Below are 20,098 nucleotides of genomic sequence, written 5' to 3'. Positions count from 1 at the left end.
ATTCTCAGGTGTGTGCACCTGGGGGAGCTGTCCCACCCCCTGCCAGGTGCATGGCTCAGTGGGAGCTGTTTATCCTGTGAGGTCTCTGTTCCCTGGCGGCCCCAGTGTGTCCCAGGCACAGGGTGACACCAGGAGGAACAACCACAGTAGCGGCAGCCAGCTCTCCTGCTCTAGAGTTAGCTCCCGCAGTAACTATCACAGTCTCTGAGTGTGCACTGGCCTGGATGCTCCTGGGGGCTGGGGGAGAGATCTACACAGCTCGGAGCCACCCCAGCAGGAGTGTCCTGGCTGTCCTGGGCCCTCCCGGCCTCTGCCTGTCCTGGGGGAGTGCAGCATCCTGGCCTGTGTCCCCTGTGCCCTGGGATCCAGGCCTGTGCTCCTGGAATCATGCTCCAGGGGCCGCGGCTCCCAAAGGCAGCAGAAGCAGCCCCCTCTGTCCTGAGCCACTGCCTGAGCTTCTCCTGAGGCTCCACTGGATGCTCTCTACCCCTTCCTTGAGCTCGGCCCGGTCTGTGGTGTGCTCTCCTCAGGGTGCACTTCCTCTGTAAGTGACTCGGAAACCTGGAGGCTCCATTGTCCCTCCTGCTGTTCTGCCCCAGTTCCCTGCTAAGTGCTATTCCGTCTGAGAAAAAACTGGTGCAAATTTTAAAGTTCCTGCTTCTCCGGGGCTGGACTTTCCTTTTTCCAGAGGCTCTCACCACTCTGCCTTAGCCTGGCTCCTCTTGGGCCTCCCCCCCCACTTGATTGTTGTTGTTGTTGTTTTTTCTGCCTTCCTACTTTGTTAGAAGCACAAACTCTTCTCTTGGTTGCATTCCAGATGTTCTCTGTTTAAATCTGAGGTCAAATGCATAGGTTTTCAAGATGATTTGAAAGTTATCTAGGTAAGTTGATGGGGACAGGTGACTTGGAGACCCTACTTCTCTGCCATCTTGCCCCTCACCCCAGAACTCTGTATTTGTTTCTGCAAATTATTGTGTGTAAATGTCATCAATATTCTTAGAGGGAAAATTAACATACCTTGGAAAAGGCAACTTACATTTTTGCAATAATGGGAAAAGAAAATAGATATTTGAACTCTTGTTATTAGACTGCATTGTGTTATCTTTTCTAAAGTAATGGCATATTCCCAGGTTTTACATATACTTTATTGTATAGAAACCCTTCTCAAATCTAATTACACCAAGATAAACTGTGAATTTTTCAGAATTCTTTATGATTGTTGAGAGACCAAAGCAAGAATCTTTCCACAATCAGAGCCAATCTTAATCCAAATAGTTAATTAAAATATGCTGGTTTTGCATGGAACTCAGTTACCTAATTGAAGTTTTCACATTTGGATATTACTTTTTAAAATAAACTTTAATTTTTGAACCAGTTTTAGATCTATAGCAAAACTGAGTGGAAGGTACAGAGTTCCCTTATATTTCCTGTCCCCTCAGACACAACTGCCCCCACTAACAACTTGTGGTATATTTGTTACAATTGATTAACCTACATTGACACACCATTATTCCATACATCAAAATCAATATTTTACATTAAGGCTCACTCTTGCTGCTGTACATTCTATATGCAGATATATAATGACAATTACCTGCCATTTTGGTAGCCCACAGAATATTTTCACTGCCTTGCAAGTCCTTTGTATTTTGCCTATTCATCGTTCCCTTTTCCATAAGCCCAGGCAACCATTGATCTTTTGATGTCTCCATAATTTTGGCTTTTCCAGAATGTCATATAGTTGGAACTATACAGTATGTAGACTTTTCCAATGCTCTTCTTACACTTAATATGCATTTAAATTCTATCCATGGTTTTTCATGGTATATTATCATATTATTTTTTTAGCTCTGAATAATATTTTTTTGCCTGGATGTACCCAGTTTCTTTTATCCATTCACCTACTGCAATGTATCAGTTGCTTCCAAGTTTTAGCAATTGTGAATAAATCTTCTATCAACATCTGTGTGAATCTTTTTGGGTGGATTTGTTTTCAATTCATTTGAGGAAATGCCAAAAAGTCTGATTGCTAGATCACATAGCAAGAATATGTTTAGTTTTATAAGAAACTGCCAAATTGTCTTCTATTTTTTAAAGATTTTATTTATTTATTTACTTGTGAGAGACACAGAGAGAGGCAGAGACATAGGCAGAGGGAGAAGCAGGCTCCTCATGGGAAGCTTCCTGAGACACTCGATCCCAGGAGCCACCCAGGTGCCCCCAAACTATCTTCTAATGTGGCTATACCATTTTGCATTTCCACTAGCAAGGAATGAGAGTTCCTGGTCCTGCCTATAATCAAAATCATTTGATTTGGCCACTGTTTTGGGTTTTGGCCATTCTAGTAGGTGTGTAGTGGCATCTCCTTTTTAACTTGCAATTTTCTAATGACACATAATTATAAGCTTCTCTTCAGATGCTTAGTTGCCATCTGTAAATTTTCTCTGGTGTGATATCTGTTCAGAACTTTGATCCATTTTTTAATTGAGTTGTTCATTCTCCTATTGAATAATAAGAGTTCTTTGCAAATTTTGAATAGATTTTTTTTAATCAGATGTGTCTTTTGGAAATATTGTCTCCCAGTCTTTGGCTTATCTTATCATTCTCTTGACATTGTCTTGTATAGATCAGAATATTTTATTTATTTATTTTTATTTTTTAGAATATTTTAATTTTAATGAAGTCCAGTTTATCAATTACTTTTTTCATGGATAATGCCATAAGTGTTATACCTAAAAAGCCATCACCATACTCGATGTCATCTAGGTTTTCTCTTATGTTATCTTTTGGGAATTTTATATTTTTGTGTTTTACATCTACATCTATGATCCATTTTAAATGGATTTTTATAAAGGGTGCAAGGTTCCCTTTATAAAAGGGTTCTAGATTCATTTTTTTTTTTGCATGTGGGTGACCAGTTGTTTTATCCAGCACCATTTATTGAAAAGACTATCTTTGTTTTGCTGTATTGCCTTTCTTCCTTTTTTTTAAGTTTTCTTTTTTTTAAGATTTTATTTATTTATTCATGAGAGACAGAGAGAGAGAGGAAGAAGCAGAGACAGAGGGAGAAGCAGGCTCCAGGCAGGGAGCCTGATGTGGGACTCAATCCCGGGTCTCCAGGATCAGGCCCTAGGCTGAAGGCAGCGCTAAACTGCTGAGCCAACCCGGCTGCCCAGTATTGCCTTTCTTCCTTTGTCAGAGAGCAATTCATTATATTTATGGGGGTCTATTTCTAGGCTCCTTATTATGTTCCATTCCTCTATTTATTCTTTCACCCATACCCCACTATCTTGATGATAATGATGATTATATATATTAGACCTTCAACTTTGTGCTTCTTTAATATTGAGTTGACTACTCTGCTTTTTTTTGTTTTTATGTTTGTTTGTTTGTTTTTGTTTTTGCTTTGTAAGGTCTTTGTCTGGTTATAGTATTAGAGTAAGTTTGGCCCCATTGATTGAATTTAAAAGTATTCCCTCTTCTCTTATCATCTGGAACACATTGTAAGGAAATGGTATAACTTATTCCTTAAATGGTAGAATTTATAAGTTAACCTATCTGAGCCTCATGTTTACTCTTTTAAAATGTTATTAATTATTGATTCAATTTATTTAATAAATATAGACCTATTTAAATCGTCTATTTCTTCTTATATGAGAATTAGTTTGTCAATATCCACAAAATAACTTGCTGGAATTTTTATTAGAACTGTAATGAATCTATATATCAAATTGAAAAGAACTGACATCTTGACAAAATTGAGTCTTCCTATCCATGAACATGGATTATCTCCAATTCTTTATTTCTTCTTTGATATCTTTCATTAGAGTTTGTAGTTTTCCTCATATAAATCTTCATATTTCATTATATTTATACTTAGGTATGGTATTCTTTTGGTTGTTAGTATAAATGGTAATACAGGGCAGCCCCGGTGGCTCAGTGGTTTAGTGCTGCCTTCACCCCACGGCCTGATCCTGGAGGCCCAGGATCGAGTCCCACATCAGGCTCCCTGTATGGAGCCTGCTTCTCCCTCTGCCTGTGTCTCTGCCTCTCTCGGTCTCTTTGTTTGTGTGTCTCTCATGAATAAATAAATAAAATATTTTTTTAAAATGGTAATATATTTTTAATTTCAAATTCCATTTGTTCACTAAAATATAGAAAAATAACTGATTTTCATTCAAAGAGTTTTTTTGTCAATTTTTTTGGATTTTCTGCATAGATGAGCTTATCATCTACAAATAAAGACAGTTCGATTTTTTCTTTCCAAGTTTTATATGTTTGATTTCCTTTTCTTGTCTTTTCTTGTCTTATTGCATTAGCTAGGACATCTAGTACAATATTAAAAAGGAGTGGTGAGAGGAAACATCTTTGTCTTATTCCTGATATTAGTGAGAATACTTCAATTTCTTCAGCATTAAATGTAATGTTAGCTATAGATGTTTTTTTTCTAAATGTTCTTTATCAAGTTGAGGAAGTTTCTCTCTGCTCCTAGTTTACTCAGAGCTTTAATCATGAGTAAGTGTTGGATTTTGTCAAATGCTTTTCTGCATCTATGCATCTATTCATATGATCATAGGATTCTTCTTTAGTGTGTTGATGTATAAAGTATGTTAATTGATTTTTGAATGTTGAACCATTTTTGTACACCTGAGATTATCCCATTTGGTCATGATAAATATTTCATTTTATGCATTGTTAGGTTTTATTTGTTAATATTTTATTGAGGATTTTTACACCTATGTTCATGAGAGATATTAGTCTGTAGTTTTGAGGCTTTTGTTTTGTTTTGTTTTGTTTTTCTCTTATAAGGTCTTTGTCTGGTTATGGTATTAGAGTGACTCTGGCTCCATTGATTGACTTTAAAAGTATTCCCTCTGCTCTTATCATCTGGAATACATTGTAAGGAAATGGTATAACCTATTCCTTAAATGGTTGGTAGAACTCGTAAGTAAACTTATCTGGGGCTCATGCCTTCTGTTTTAGAATGTTATTAATTATTGATTCAATTTATTTGATAAATATAGACCTATTTAAATTGCCTATTTCTTGTCATGTGAGCTTTGGGAGACTGTCTTTTTCAAGGAATGGGTCCATTTAATCTAGGTTATCAAATTTGTGGGCATAGAAGTTGTTTATAATATTCATTTACTATCCTTTCACACACATCTGTAGTGATATCCTCTTTCTAATTTTTGATATTAGTAGTTTGTACCTTTTTAAAAAATTTTTCTTTGCCTGTCTAGAGGCTTTTTGAGTGTTTTTATTTTTTTTCAAAGAACCAGCTTTTGGTTTTGTTGATTTTCTTTGTTTATTTCCTGTTTTCAATTTCATTGATTTCAGCTCTGATTTTTATTCTTTATTTTCTTCTGCTTTGGACTGAATTTACTCTTTTTTTTTCTAATTTACTAAAGTATATCTTAGTTTCTCCTGTTTACATTAGTCTCTGTTTAAATATTAGCAGAATTGGCTCTTGAGGGTATTCTTCACTATTCAGTGTGAGAATGCTATAGAGCTTCTGGAGGCAAAACTCACAAAACATGAAGCCCCTCTGATGTGGTCCCTTTGGAGATTTTAACTTTTATGGTGGTCCACACTGAGCCTCCAGCAATTCAATTCCAGTTCATGTTTTTCTACTCAGGCCTTGATTTCTATGAAAGTATGTGCTGGTGGGGTTTTGTTCTGGCAAGGTATCAGTCTCAGTATCTGCCTATCTGTCTCTCCAGTTTTGAGAGCAGTGGTTTGCTCTTTGTCCTCTCTTCTCTGACTGATTAAAGAGAGAAGTTGTTTTTCCTTTTGTTCAACTTTTTACTCCTCATTAAGATGGAGTGATAAATTCTAAGCAATTTATATGCTAGACTGGCATCTGGATGCCTGGATTACTTTTTGCTTCTGTTTTCAAAACACTTCCAAGTGGAATCTTTGGTTGATTACATTATGCTATACTATGGATTAAGCTAAGTATTCTAACCATCACTTAGACTAAGGAAAGAAAATTTACAAGAAGGCATAGATTGTCTCCGTACACAGTGAGTGTAAGCCCTTGAAAATGTGGAATACGGTGTTTTCAAAACCAAGTACCACAGTTTTTATGGAGAAACCTCTTACAGTCTCCAGAGGTTTTGCAAATGATCCACAGGTGTAGCTAGTTTGAGAAAGCAGATGTGTTCTTGGAGAGTTGTGTGCAAATTGAATTTCTGTTCATTGAATTTTATTTAGGATTCGTTTTAGGAAACCTCGTTCTTTAAAGTACCTCTTTGGTGAATTCTTTTGTGAAATGAATAATTGTTCCCTAATTTATCTCTTTTTGCAAATGCAAATTTTCATATGTGGCACCTTTTTTTTTCTCATTAAACTTTTGTTTTAATGGGTCTCAAAATTCTGTGACAGATTTTTGATCAAGTTGTTTCCATTAAAAAGTACTGATTTTAAAAAACTAATAACTTAAAACTGCCACACATCCACACACACAAAAAAAATGGTCCACAAAACATTCTCCTTTCCTTCTGAAGGTTTTACAATGCATTATTATCATTAACCAGTCTTTTACTATTAAACTTAAATGGCCAATTGACACAAACAGTTCTTTTTTTTTAAATTTATTTATGATAGTCACACAGAGAGAGAGTGAGGCAGAGACATAGGCAGAGGGAGAAGCAGGCTCCATGCACCGGGAGCCCGATGTGGGATTCGATCCCGGGTCTCCAGGATCGCGCCCTGGGCCAAAGGCAGGTGCTAAACCGCTGCCCCACCCAGGGATAATGACAAAAACAATTCTGAGACAATTCTTCCACCACTGATTAAGACTGAGGTGGCAGGTATTGGTGATAATATTCATTTAGCCTTCTGAGCTTTCTGGGCATACTTGGTGACTTTGCAAACTCCAGCTGCCTTCTTGTCCACTGCTTTGATGACACACACAGCAACCGTCTGTCTCATGTCACGAACAGCAAAATGGCCCAGAGGAGGATAGTCAGAGAAGCTCTCAACACACATAGGTTTGCCAGGAACCATATCAATAATGGAAGCATCCCCAGATTTCAAGAACTTGGGACCATCTTCCAGCTTTTTTCCAGAACAACGATCTATCTTTTCCTTCAGCTCAGCAAACTTGCAAGCAATGTGAGCTGTGTGACAATCCAGCACAGGTGCATATCCAGCACTGATATGGCAAGGATGGTTCAGGATAATCACCTGAGCCATGAAGCCAGCTACTTCCTTTGGTGGGTCAGTTTGCTGTCACCAGCTACGTTGCCATGACGAACATCGAAGACAAATTCCTTCTTGACATTGAAGCCCACATTGAACCCAGCAAGAGCCTCATCAAAGCTTCATGGTGCATTTCTTTTTTTTTCTTTTTTTTTAAAGATTTATTTATTTTTTTAATAATAAATTTATATTTATTGGTGTTCAATTTGCCAACATACAGAAAAACACCCAGTGATCATTCCATCAAGTGCCCCCCTCGTGCCCGTCACCCATTCACCCCCACCCCCAGCCCTCCTCCCCTTCCACCACCCCTAGATCGTTTCCCAGAGTTAGGAGTCCTTATGTTATGTCTCCTTTTCTGATATTTCCCACACATCTCTTCTCCCTTCCCTTCTCTTTCACTATTATTTATATTCCCCAAATGAATGAGAACATATAATGTTTGTCCTTCTCCGATTGACTTATTTCACTCAGCATAATACCCTCCAGTTCCATCCACGTCGAGGAAAATGGTGGGTATTTGTCATTTCTAATGGCTGAGTAATATTCCATTGTATACATAAACCACATCTTCTTTATCCATTCATCTTTCGATGGACACCGAGGCTCCTTCCACAGTTTAGCTATTGTGGACTTTGCTGCTATAAACATGGGGGTGCAGATGTCCTGGCATTTCATTACATCTGTATCTTTGGGGTAAATACCCAACAGTGCAATTGCTGGGTCGTAGGGCAGGTCTATTTTTAACTCTTTGAGGAACCTCCAACAGTTTCCCAGCGTGGCTGCACCACTTCACATTCCCACCAAAAGTGTAAGAGGGTTCCCGTTTCTCCACATCCTCTCCAACATTTGTGGTTTCCTGCCTTGTTAATTTTCCCCATTCTCACTGGTGTGAGGGGGTATCTTGGTGGTTTTGATTTGTATTTCCCTGATGGCAAGTGATGCAGAGCATTTTCTCATGTGCGTGTTGGCCATGTCTATGTCTTCCTCTGTGAGATTTCTCTTCATGTCCTTGGCCCATTTCAGGATTGGATTGTTTGTTTCTTTGGTGTTGAGTTTAATAAGTTCTTTATAGATCTTGGAAACTAGCCCTTTATTTGATATGTCATTTGCAAATATCTTCTCCCTTTCTGGAGGTTGTCTTTTAGTTTTGTTGACTGTATACTATGCTGCACAAAAGCTTTTTATCTTGATGAAATCCCAATAGTTCATTTTTGCTTTTGTTTCTTTTGCCTTCATGGATGTATCTTGCAAGAAGTTACTGTGGCTTAGTTCAAAAAGGGTGTTGCCTGTGTTCTACTTTAGGATTTTGATGGAATCTTGTGTCACATTTAGATCTTTCATCCATTTTGAGTTTCTCTTTGTGTATGGTGCAAGAGAGTGGTATAGTACATTCTTCTCCATGTGGATGTCCAATTTTCCCAGCACCAATTATTGAAGATACGGTCTTTCTTCCAATGGATAGTCTTTCCTCCATTATCGACTATTAGTCGGCCATAAAGTTCAGGGTCCACTTCCGGGTTCTCTATTCTGTTCCATTGATCTATGTGTCTGTTTTGTGTGCCAGGAAAACACTGTATTGATGACCACAGCTTTGTAGTACAACCTGAAATCTGGCATTGTGATGCCCCCAGCTATGGTTTTCTTTTTTAAAATTCCCCTGGCTCTTCGGGGTCTTTTCTGATTCCACACAAATCTTAAAATAATTTGTTCTAACTCTCTGAAGAAAGTCCATGGGATTTTTGATAAGGATTGCATTAAACATGTAAATTGCCCTGGGTAACATTGACATTTTCACAATATTAATTCTGCCAATCCATAAGCATGGAATATTTTTCCATCTCTTTGTGTCTCCCTCATTTCATTCAGAAGGGTTGTATAGTTATTAGGGTATAGATCCTTTACCTCTTTGGTTCGGTTTATTCCTAGGTATCTTCTGCTTTTGGGTGCAATTATAAATGGGATTGACTCCTTAATTTCTCTTTCTTCAGTCTCATTGCTAGTGTATGAAATGCCACTGATTTCTGGGCATTGATTTTGTCTCCTGCCATGCTACCAAATTGCTGTATGACTTCTAGCAATCTTGGGGTGGAGGCTGTAGGTTTTCTATGTAGAGTATCATGTCATCAGCGAAGAGGGAGAGTTTGACTTCTTCTTTGCCAATTTGAATGCCTTTAATGTCTTTTTGTTGTCTGATTGCTGAGGATAGGAATTACAGTACTATGTTGAATAGCAGTGGTGAGAGTGGACATCCCTGTCTTGTTCCTGATCTTAGGGGAAAGGCTCCCAGTGCTTCCCCATTGAGAATGATATTTGCTGTGGGATTCTCGTAGATGGCTTTTAAGATGTTGAGGAAAGTTCCCTCTATCTCTACACTCTGAAGAGTTTTGATCAGGAACGGATGCTGTATTTTGTCAAATGCTTTCTCTGCATCTAATGAGAGTATCATATGGTTCTTGGTTTTTCTCTTGCTGATATGATGAATCACATTGATTGTTTTACGAGTGTTGAACCAGCCTTGTGTCCCAGGAATAAATCCTACTTGGTCATGGTGAATAATTTTCTTAATGTACTGTTTGATCCTATTGGCTAGTATCTTGTTGAGAATTTTTGCATCCATTTCGTCCGGGATATTGATCTATAGTTCTCCTCTTATGTGGGGCCTTTGGTTTTGGAATTAAGGTTACGCTGGCCTCATAGAACGAATTTGGAAAAACTCCATCTCTTTCTATCTTTCCAAACAGCTTTAGTAGAATAGGTATGGTTTCTTCTTTAAATGTTTGATAGAATTCCCCTGGGAAGCCATCTGGCCCTGGACTTTTGTGTCTTGGGAGGTTTTTGATGACTGCTTCAATTTCCTCCCTGGTTATTGGCCTGTTCAGGTTTTCTATTTCTTCCTGTTCCTGTTTGGGTAGTTTGTGGCTTTCCAGGTATGCGTCCATTTCTTCTAGATTGCCTAATTTATTGGCGTACAGCTGTTCATAATATATTTTTAAAATCGTTTCTATTTCCTTGGTGATGGTAGTGATCTCTCCTTTCTCATTCATGATTTTATTAATTTGAGTCTTCTCTCTTCTTTTTAATAAGGCTGATGAATGGTTTATCTATCTTATTAATTTTTTCAAAGAACTAACTCCTGGTTTTGTTGATCTGTTCCACAGTTCTTCTGGTCTCAATTTCATTGAGTTCTGCTCGAATCTTTATTAACGCTTTTCTTCTGCTGGGTGTAGGATCTATCTGCTCTTTTTTTCTCTAGCTCCTTTATGTGTAAGGTTATCTTTTGTATTTGAGTTGTTTCCAGTTTTTGAATGGATGCTTACATTGCAATGTATTTCCCCCTTAGGACTGCTTTTGCTGCATCCCAAAGATTTTGAATGTTCGTATCTTCATTATCGTTAGTTTCCATGAATCTTTTTAATTCTTCCTTAATTTCCTGGTTGACCCTTTCATCTTTTAGCAGGATGGTCCTTAACTTCCACGTGTTTGAAGTCCTTCCAAACTTCTTGTTGTGATTTAGTTCTAATATCAAGGCATTATGGTCTGAGAATATGCAGGGGACGATCCCAATCTTTTGGTATCAGTTCAGACCCGATTTGTGACCCAGTATGTGGTCTATTCTGGAGAAAGATCCATGTGGACTTGAGAAGAATGTGTATTCAGTTGAGTTTGGATGTTAAGTTCTGTAGATATCTGTGAAATCCATCTGGTCCAGTGTATAATTTAAAGCTCTCATTTCTTTGGATATGCTGTGTTTAGAAGACCTATTGAGTGTAGAAATTGGTAGATTGAAGTCACCAATTTTAAGTGTATTATTATCTTGGTATGTCTTAACTTTGGTCATTAATTGATATATTTGGCAGCTACCACATTCGGGGCATATATATTAAGGATTGTTAAGTCCTCTTGTTGGATAGATCCTTTGAGTATGACATAGTGTCCCTCTTCATCTCTCTCTATAGTCTTCGGGGTAAATTTTAGTTTATCTGATATAAGGATTATTACCCCTGCTTTCTTTTGAGGACCATTTGAATGGTAAATGGTTCTCCAACCTTTTATTTTCAGGCTGTAGGTGTCCTTCTGTCTCAAATGAGTCTCTTGTAGACAGCAAATAGTTGGGTCCTGCTTTTTTATCCAGTCTGAAACCATGAACCTTTTGATGAGGTCATTAAGACCGTTCACGTTCAGAGTTACTATTGAAAGACATGAGTTTAGTGTCATCATGATATCTGTTCAGTCCTTGTTTTAGTGGATTGCTTCACTGGACTTCTTCTTAAAGGGGAATTTTAAGAGTTTCCCTTAAAATTTCTTGCAGAGCTGGTTTGGAGGTCACATATTCTTTCAGTTCCTGCCTGTCTTGGAAGCTCTTTATCTCTCCCTCCATTCTGAATGAGAGTTTTGCTGGATAATGTATACCTGGTTGCATGCTGTTCTCATTTAGGACCCTGAATATATCCTGCCAGCCCTTCCTGGCCTTCCAGGTCTCTGTGGAGAGGTCTGATTTTATCCTAATACTCCTCCCCATAAAAGTCAGGGATTTCTTGTCTCTTGCTGCTTTAAGGATATTCTCTTTATCTTTCGAATTTGCAAGCATCACTATTAAATGTCGAGGTGTTGAACAGTTTTTATTGATTTTAGGGGGGGATCTCTCTATTTCCTAGATCTGAATGCCTGTTTCCCTTCCCAGATTAGGAAAGTTTTCAGCTAGGATTTGTTCATCAAATACATATTCTCGCCCTCTGGCCCTTTTTGCGCCCTTGGGATCCCCAGTTATACGTAGGGTTTTCTTCCTCAGGCTGTCTTTTATTTCCCTTAATCTATCCTCATGGTATTTTAATTGTTCGTTTCTTTTTTCTCAGTTTCCCTCTTTGCCATCAACTTGTCTTCTATGTCACTCCCTCGTTCTTCCACCTCGTTAACCCTAGTCATTAGGATTTGTAGTTTGGATTGCATCTCATTCAATTGATTTTTAATTTCTCCCTGATTAGATCTAATATCTGCAGTCATGAAGTCTCTGGAGTCCTTTATGCTTTTTTCGAGAGCCACCAGTGGCTGTATAATAGTGCTTCTGAATTGGCTTTCTGACATTGAATTGTAATCCAAATTTTGTAACTCTGGGAGAGAGGACTGTTTCTGATTCTTTCTTTTGAGGTGAGGTTTTCCTTCTAGTCATTTTGCTCAGTGCAAAGTGGCCAAAAACAAGTTGTATTGGGAAAAGGAGAAAAAGAGATTAGAAAAAGAAGGAAAGAAAAGAGAAAATGAAAAAAAGAAAAAAAGGAAGAAAAAAAGAATGAAAAAGAAAGAAAGGAAAAACAATGGTGGGGGAAGCAAACAGAAATTAAAAAGCAAAAAAATGCAAAAAAAACCCCAAAAACCACAGGGGGAGTATCTTCTGATTCTGTATACTTTAAGTCCCTTGACTTACCCTGAAACATGTCCGTCTAGCTGGTCTTCTGGGGGTGGGGCCTGTTGTGCTGATTTTTAGGTGTTAGCACTTGGGGGAGCTGCTCTGCCCCATGCCTGTTGCAGGGCTCAGTGGGCGTTTTTTTTCCCAGTGAGGCCCCAGGAGGAACAACCACAATGGCAGCGGCCAGCTCTGGAAACCCGGATTCAGCTCTCACAGTAACTGCGGAGCTCTCCGTCTGCAGGGCCTGGAGGCTCCGGGGCGGGGCCGCTGATCTGCTCAGCTCGGGGCAGGAGTGTCCTTGCTGTCCTGGGCCCTCCCGGCCTCTGCCTGTCTCGGGAGGAGGCCGGATCCTGGGCTGTGTCCCGAGGCCCAGTGCTCCCAGGCCTGCACTGTTGGATTCGCGCCCCAGCCGGGCAGTGGCCTCTTCACGGAGCCGCCGCCCGAGCCCTTCCGAGCTGCTCCGGGTCCCGCCGTGCGCGCTGCAGCCCTTAGGGAGCTCGGCGCACTCTCCCCGGGGCGCAGGTGTCTGTTAGTGTCCCCGGGACCCTGAGGGCATATCCCCGCCCTCCTGGGATCCTGCTCTAACTCCCTGCGAGCGCCTTTCCGCCCGGGAAGGTTGGTGCAGCTCCTGCTTCTCCTGAACGGGGCTCTCCTGTCCTGGGGGCACTCGCCCCGGCCTCAGCCCGGCTCCTCGCGGGGCCCCTCCCCCTTGGAGGCCTTTTGTGTTTTTATTTCTTTTTTCGCCGTCTTCCTACCTTGATAGAAGCGCGAACTCTTCTCACTGTAGCATTCCAGCTGGTCTCTCTTTAAATCTCAGGCCGAATTCGTAGATTTTCAGGATGATTTGAAGGTTATCTAGGTAATTTGGTGGGGACAAGTGATTTGGGGACCCTACTCTTCCGCCAACTTGCTCCTCCGCTCTCCTGCCTTTTCTATAAGTAGTTTATTTGCCTTTTCTTTAAGTCACCAGGCAGGCACACAATGGGAAGTTTGCCTGATGTTACATATGCATTAAAAACATTAGTTTCATTATATGTACTTGCTTACTGTCAAAAGATAATTTTCACTAAAAGGTAAAACCATGACTCACACACAGATATAAAATGTCCACCTGTTAATGATTTTATTTAAGTTGTTTAATGTTTTATTAATTTAAGTGAGGGAACTTGGAAAAGTTGTCCAAAAAACAGACACATTTATAGATCTCAAATACTAAAATGGATTTGCAAATGGAAAATGGATTCCTTTCTTTTTCTTCTTCTTTTTTATGATGGAAGGCATCCCTCCCTGGGATAGAAGTTATTTTCATATATATAGGTAAGAATAATTTGCATTATTACCATCAATTCTATACAACTTATAGAATTATAAAATACGTCAAAACCAATGAAAGACTAGAAAACCAGATAAACTTGGAGGATGTGCCCTAAACAATGCATAGTTTTTCACTGAGGCACAAATGTTTCCCAACACTACTGAAGAATACCTAATAGCTTTCTATTGCTATTAAATCCTAAGTTATCTGCTTGACTTATGAATCTCTTCTTAACCTTCTTTGATTTATATATTTTGCTTAATTTGTCATGTCCTCTTTTCTGACTTCCAATTTTTATTGAAAAATCCTATTTTTGATAACTTTAATTTAATATAGAATTAATGCATATTCATTTTTAAAGGTCTGTAAAATACAGAAAAGCTGTAAAGAAGAGTGAAAATTATCAATAATCTTACCACATCTAGTGGAGGAGATAAACTAAAACTGTTAATGGTCAAGAGAGTTTGGAGGTCCTTTTACCTATATTGTTCCATAGCTCTCAACACCTAATTTGCTAATGGCTCTGTTTACTACTAGGTGAAGACTTCTGCCCTTGCTGTGGCCTAGATTTCAGAAAGTCACCACCTGCTGATTTAGTGTGCCTTTTCTTTTCACTATAATAAATGTTTCTGCTATGCAGACTCAGTCATTGTGCTCATCATAACAAAGCATATCCCTTGTTCTTCTAAACCCACCGATCTATGGCATTCCTATGTACCTCTCCATGAAATTGCAGTGGAGCTTACACATAAAGTACATCAAAGGAATTTGGGAAATCAGGAATATTAAACCAGTTTTTCTCCATTTGCTTTGGTTTGGAAAGAGTAGGTCAATGCAGGGCTAGATGTTCCAGAGGATATTTAAACTGGAAAGACGTCCACCCTCAAATGCAGGAGCCAATGGCACATCAATTGCCAACATATGAAATACATATTTGGCCCAATCAGTTGTCACATTTAACAATGAACTCTGAAAACAAAAGCTTTGATTTGTAACATTTGTCAATTTCCATGGTAAAAATATTCCCACCATGGCTGATTTTAAACTATTACCAATGATGTCACTGAACATAAAGTTGGGAAGAGACTGTGCTCAGTAAGTTATCACAAGGGGCAGTAGGGGCCAGCTCTACTACAATAGTGTCTCCTCCCCAGCACCACACACACACACACACACACACACACACACACACAGAGGCCTATGCATGGAAGACACCCGGTCAGAGCCAACTTCAGAGAGAATCATGCTAACATCAGCTAGTTGAGTATGATCTCACCAAGTGACTCACAAGGGTTTTTCAGCTAGAAGGGCCTTAAATCATCATATCACCTTTCCTTCCTTTTGCCTTAGAATTGGGCTTAGGTTGGTTATTCTGTACAGCTATTCTGGTCCAGGTATATGAGGACTCAAGTGAGCCAGAGTCAATCTCCCTCTATAACAGTCACAAAATCAGATTTCTGCTTTATAGTAAACACAGATTAGATAGGAAAATTCCACTCCAAGGGGACACCTGTGGTTTGGGGCTCTCTGACATAATACCTATTTTACTAGACACAAACACCTAGTATCAGTGTTCAAATTTGCTTTTTTGTTGTCCAGGTGGGCATTCAGCCATGGACTTATCATATAGGTCCAGGGAAAGGTCTTAATAAGCTTATTTATTTATTTATTTATTTATTTATTTATTTAATTCAATAGCTTTATAAACATGTAATTTATATACCATAAAATCCACTCATTTTAAATGTACAGTTAATTTTTGTGTTTAGCACATTTATAGAATTATACAACCATCACCACAGTCTAATTTTAGGACAGTTTTATCACCTCAGATAGATATTCCATATCAATAAGCAGTCAATCCCCATTCCCACTACCCTCCCCACTCAGCCCTAAGGAACCACTTTCTGTCTTCATGGATTAGCAAATTGTGGACATTTGATAATGAATCACATCTTTTGTGGCCTTTTACACCTGGCTTCTTTCACTTACTGCAATGTTTTTAGGGTTCATCATGTTTAGCATATATCATTACTTATTCTTTTTTTGCTGAATAATGTTCCATTTTATGATATATCGCATTTTGTTATCCATTAAAAAGTTGGGGAGCATATGGAGTGTTTCCACCCTTTAACTATTATGAATAATGTCACTATGACCATTTGTGTACAAGTTTTTGTGTGGACTTTTTTTCTCTTCTCTTCTGTATATAGGTGGTGACAAGTCTCTACCCTAATCTATCTTCCCATGGGGTGTCCTAGATTTAAGAAGTACTGGGGAGAGGTTGCATAAATTGGGATACCCAGCAACTACTGAGGGTACTTCAGAAGGAAAGACAACCTCTGCCCTGGCCTTAGAGGCAAGTGTCTTACTCTTTTTCTACTAGAAAAATAATGAATTTTATTGACTTTTAAGGAAGATTCAGTGTTGAAATAATAAATATTTATAAATATAGTATAGTTTTGTATTATCCTTTTTATTGGCCTACAATATAACATATCTTTCAATCATGAGCAATTCTTCAAAAACATAATTTCAATTGCCATATAGTATCCCCATGTATTATATTATAATTTATTTAATTATTTATCTATTTGGGAAGTATTCAGGATTTTTCATTGTTATAAGGTGCATAAAGATGTATTTTGTTGCATTTTAAATTTATTTGGTTGTTTTTATATTACTGGAATTGCTGGGTCAAAGAGTGTGAATATTTTTAGTTTGTATTACTGATTCAAAGGCCAATTTAACTCTATGTATACCATAAAGCCTTCTGTATCCACTATAGCTAGGTTAGTAAGTCCCCTTTCTTTGAACCAGCTTCACTTACAGCAATTACTACACAGGGATTTCATTCAATTTTCCCTTAATTTTCTTTCTTTCTTTCTTTCTTTCTTTCTTTCTTTCTTTCTTTCTTTCTTTCTTTCTTTCTTTCTTTCTTTCTTTCTTTCTTTCTTTCTTTCTTTTTCTTTTTATGTAGTAATGGTTATACTGCAAGCTCACAGCAATGAAGTACATGCCCTTTATTTTAAAATTTTCCCAGGGATCCCTGGGTGGCGCAGCGGTTTGGCGCCTGCCTTTGGCCCAGGGCGCGATCCTGGAGACCCGGGATCGAATCCCACGTCGGGCTCCCGGTGCATGGAGCCCGCTTCTCCCTCTGCCTATGTCTCTGCTTCTCTCTCTCTCACTGTGTGCCTATCATAAATAAATAAAATTAAAATAAAATAAAATTTTCCCAAAATTTTCTTTAAATTTTATGTAAAACAGGAACAGTATTCTCAATTTCTCAGAAAAACAAGCATTTCGAACAACAAACAGAACTCTTCTAAATACAAGAATTATGAATTTGTTGACATTGTAGCTCACTTGAGTCTGCTCCCTTAACCTTCCAAGTTTGATAACACTGTTTCTTCAATTACTAGATTTGCATATTCTAGTAACCCTAGAAAAGCTTATATTTTATGTTATAATGACTTCTTCTCTAGCTTATGACCTTTTGTACTTGAATTAGTGGAACTGGGCAGCCCCAGTGGCCCAGCGGTTTAGTGCCACCTTCAGTCCAGGGCTTTATCTTGGAGACCCGGGATTGAGTCCCATGTCAGGCTCCCTGCATAGAACCTGCCTCTCTTTCTGTGTGTCTCTCATGAATAAATAAATAAAATCTTAAAAAAAGAATTAGTAGAACAGATCCAGCTAATCCTTCCTGCAGTTAAAACATATACCCCTCCTAATGTCTTCAGTTCTTTTCATTAACCCTAAGAAAGGGTCAAAAGAGTAGACAATAGAATAAGCCTCATATTGACTGCAGTCCTCGATTTACTAGATTTAGGGATGAGATTAATTTTTCAGGCAAGCATAATAAAAAAAAATGTAGTTATCCAGAAATTAGGAAGCATGAGCTTTAGGCCCACCTAAGCACTAAGTCCATGAACTTTAGAATGTTACTTGGCCTTCCTGGGCCTCAATTTCTTTCCCTATTTTAGTAGGCAGAGCAATGGTCCTCAAAGATGTCCACATCCTAATTTTCTGAACCTGTAAATATTAGGTTACATGGCAAAAAAGGGGCTTTGCATATGTGATTAAGAATCTCAAGCTGATAAGAGTAGTCAGATTAACCAGGTGGGTTAAATATAACTACAAAGGTCTGTAAAAGTAGAAGGCAGAAAAATTCAGATATGCCTTTTAAGATGGAAGAATGAACCAGGAGCCAAGAAGTGCAGAAGTATTTAGAAGCTGGAAAATGCAAGGAAGTGGATTCTGAGACTCTACAAAAAGAAATATAACCCTGACAATTCCTTGCTTTTAGCCTAGTGAGACACATTGCAGACTTCTGACCTACAAAACTACAAGATAATACATTTCTGTTATTTTAAGCAACTAAATTTGTGGTGATTTGTTATAGCAGCAATAGAAAATTAGTACACTATCAGGGATAGGATGAATGATATAATGTGTATTAGGCCTGTCAGATGTGAATTATATAATTTCACACCTCTTAACATAGTACTTAGATATCTGTAAGAAGGAACACGTAGTCATTATTAGAAATACTTGCATTAAAAAAAGAAATACTTGCATTATTCATCAAACATGAAATAGTATTTAATATCCATGTATATTGAAGGACAATAATTACAAAGTTATTTTATGCTTATATTTGGTGGGTGATTGCTTGGTAATATTATTTATACTCCTTAGTTTTCACATGAGGAAATTGAAGCCTAGGGTAGTTTAATGACTGGCCTAAGTTTCCAAGGGTGAAAACAGGATTCAAACCTAGGGGGCATAACTACAAAACCTAAATTCACTATATTCACCTTACTATACTGTCTCCTAAGATTAGTGTAAGTGTGTGATGATAGGGAAGAACAGGTCCTGGAAGATTTGTTGGGCTCCTGACATCTACTTAGGAATTTTTTAAGGTCTCCACAGTCATAGTCCTACTCATCTTCTTACACATTTTGAACCAACTGGGAAGGAAAAATCAGATAGAAAACAAAATATCATCTGTAATGTTTATAAATATGCCTAGCTTAAATTTGAAGTCACAATAGAACTTTTTTAAACCAGCTCTGTAAATTGATCCAACTTTCTCATCAAATAGCAGAACCAAGAAGTCATACATTTCTCCAGATTTTGCCAATCAGATGAGGCACTTCTCACTCTATGAGAAGGGAGGAAAGGAATTTCTATTAGAAAAGTAAATTTCTGGTACCCATCCAACTTGTTCTAGCAAAGTGTTCTAAGTCGCTACATCCTCTCTTCTGCTTCATCTGCATTTTTCAGAGCCTGAAAATTTTTTGGCTCAATTTTTTTTATAGATAAATGTTCTAGTCATCTATTTAGTAATATAAGAATTACATTTTTGATATAACATTATACTTCATTCTCCCCTCCCGTTAGAAAATATAGATAAGAATATCTCAGAGGTTACTAAAGCAAATAATTCTTTTCAAAATTCAGTAGTTGCAATCAACCACTACAATTTTTTGGCCAATAATATCACGTATTATTATATTAATATAAGGGTAATCAAATTTATGCCTCATATCATAAACTGATTGGTACAAGAGTCAGAAATTTCTTTTTATATATCCCCGAATGCCTATATTTATTTATTTTATTTTTTTAATTTTTAAAAAAATTAATAATAAAGAATGCCTATATTTAAAGCTATAATTTTCTTCAGTTTTGGCTTCTATAAAATTCTGGAATTTACAAAAAGAGACATTACTAATGGTGTTACTGTGAACAAAATACACCTGTAGGGAACATGTAGAATTGTTCACAAACACACATCTATAGACATTGGGTTGGCCAAGCCTATTCTCTGCATCTAGATTCTACAGACTCCTTTTCAAGATGTTTAAAGTCATCAATCCATGGCAGTAACAGGTTATTTACTTTAAACAAAGCACCAGGACTTAGCCATTCTTTGAAGCTAGAATCCACAATTGACTCCGTATTTTTCAGACATTTCAGGAAACTTGCTATTTACTACTAGCTCTTCATGTATTTTCTTCCAATTCATTACTTGTAGTACTTTCAAAGTTATAGCTTGTTTTAAAAAAATCTTTATGAAAAGTTGGTCTGTGTGTAGGAACAGATTTAACTTTCTTAATTATGTGTTTCAGTTCTTAATGCTAACTCTATTCTGTTTTCAAATCCAGGTT

This window comes from Vulpes vulpes, chromosome X (genome assembly GCF_048418805.1).
Source record: "Vulpes vulpes isolate BD-2025 chromosome X, VulVul3, whole genome shotgun sequence".
Lineage (NCBI taxonomy): Eukaryota > Metazoa > Chordata > Mammalia > Carnivora > Canidae > Vulpes > Vulpes vulpes.
Note: the sequence above shows the minus strand (reverse complement) of the source record.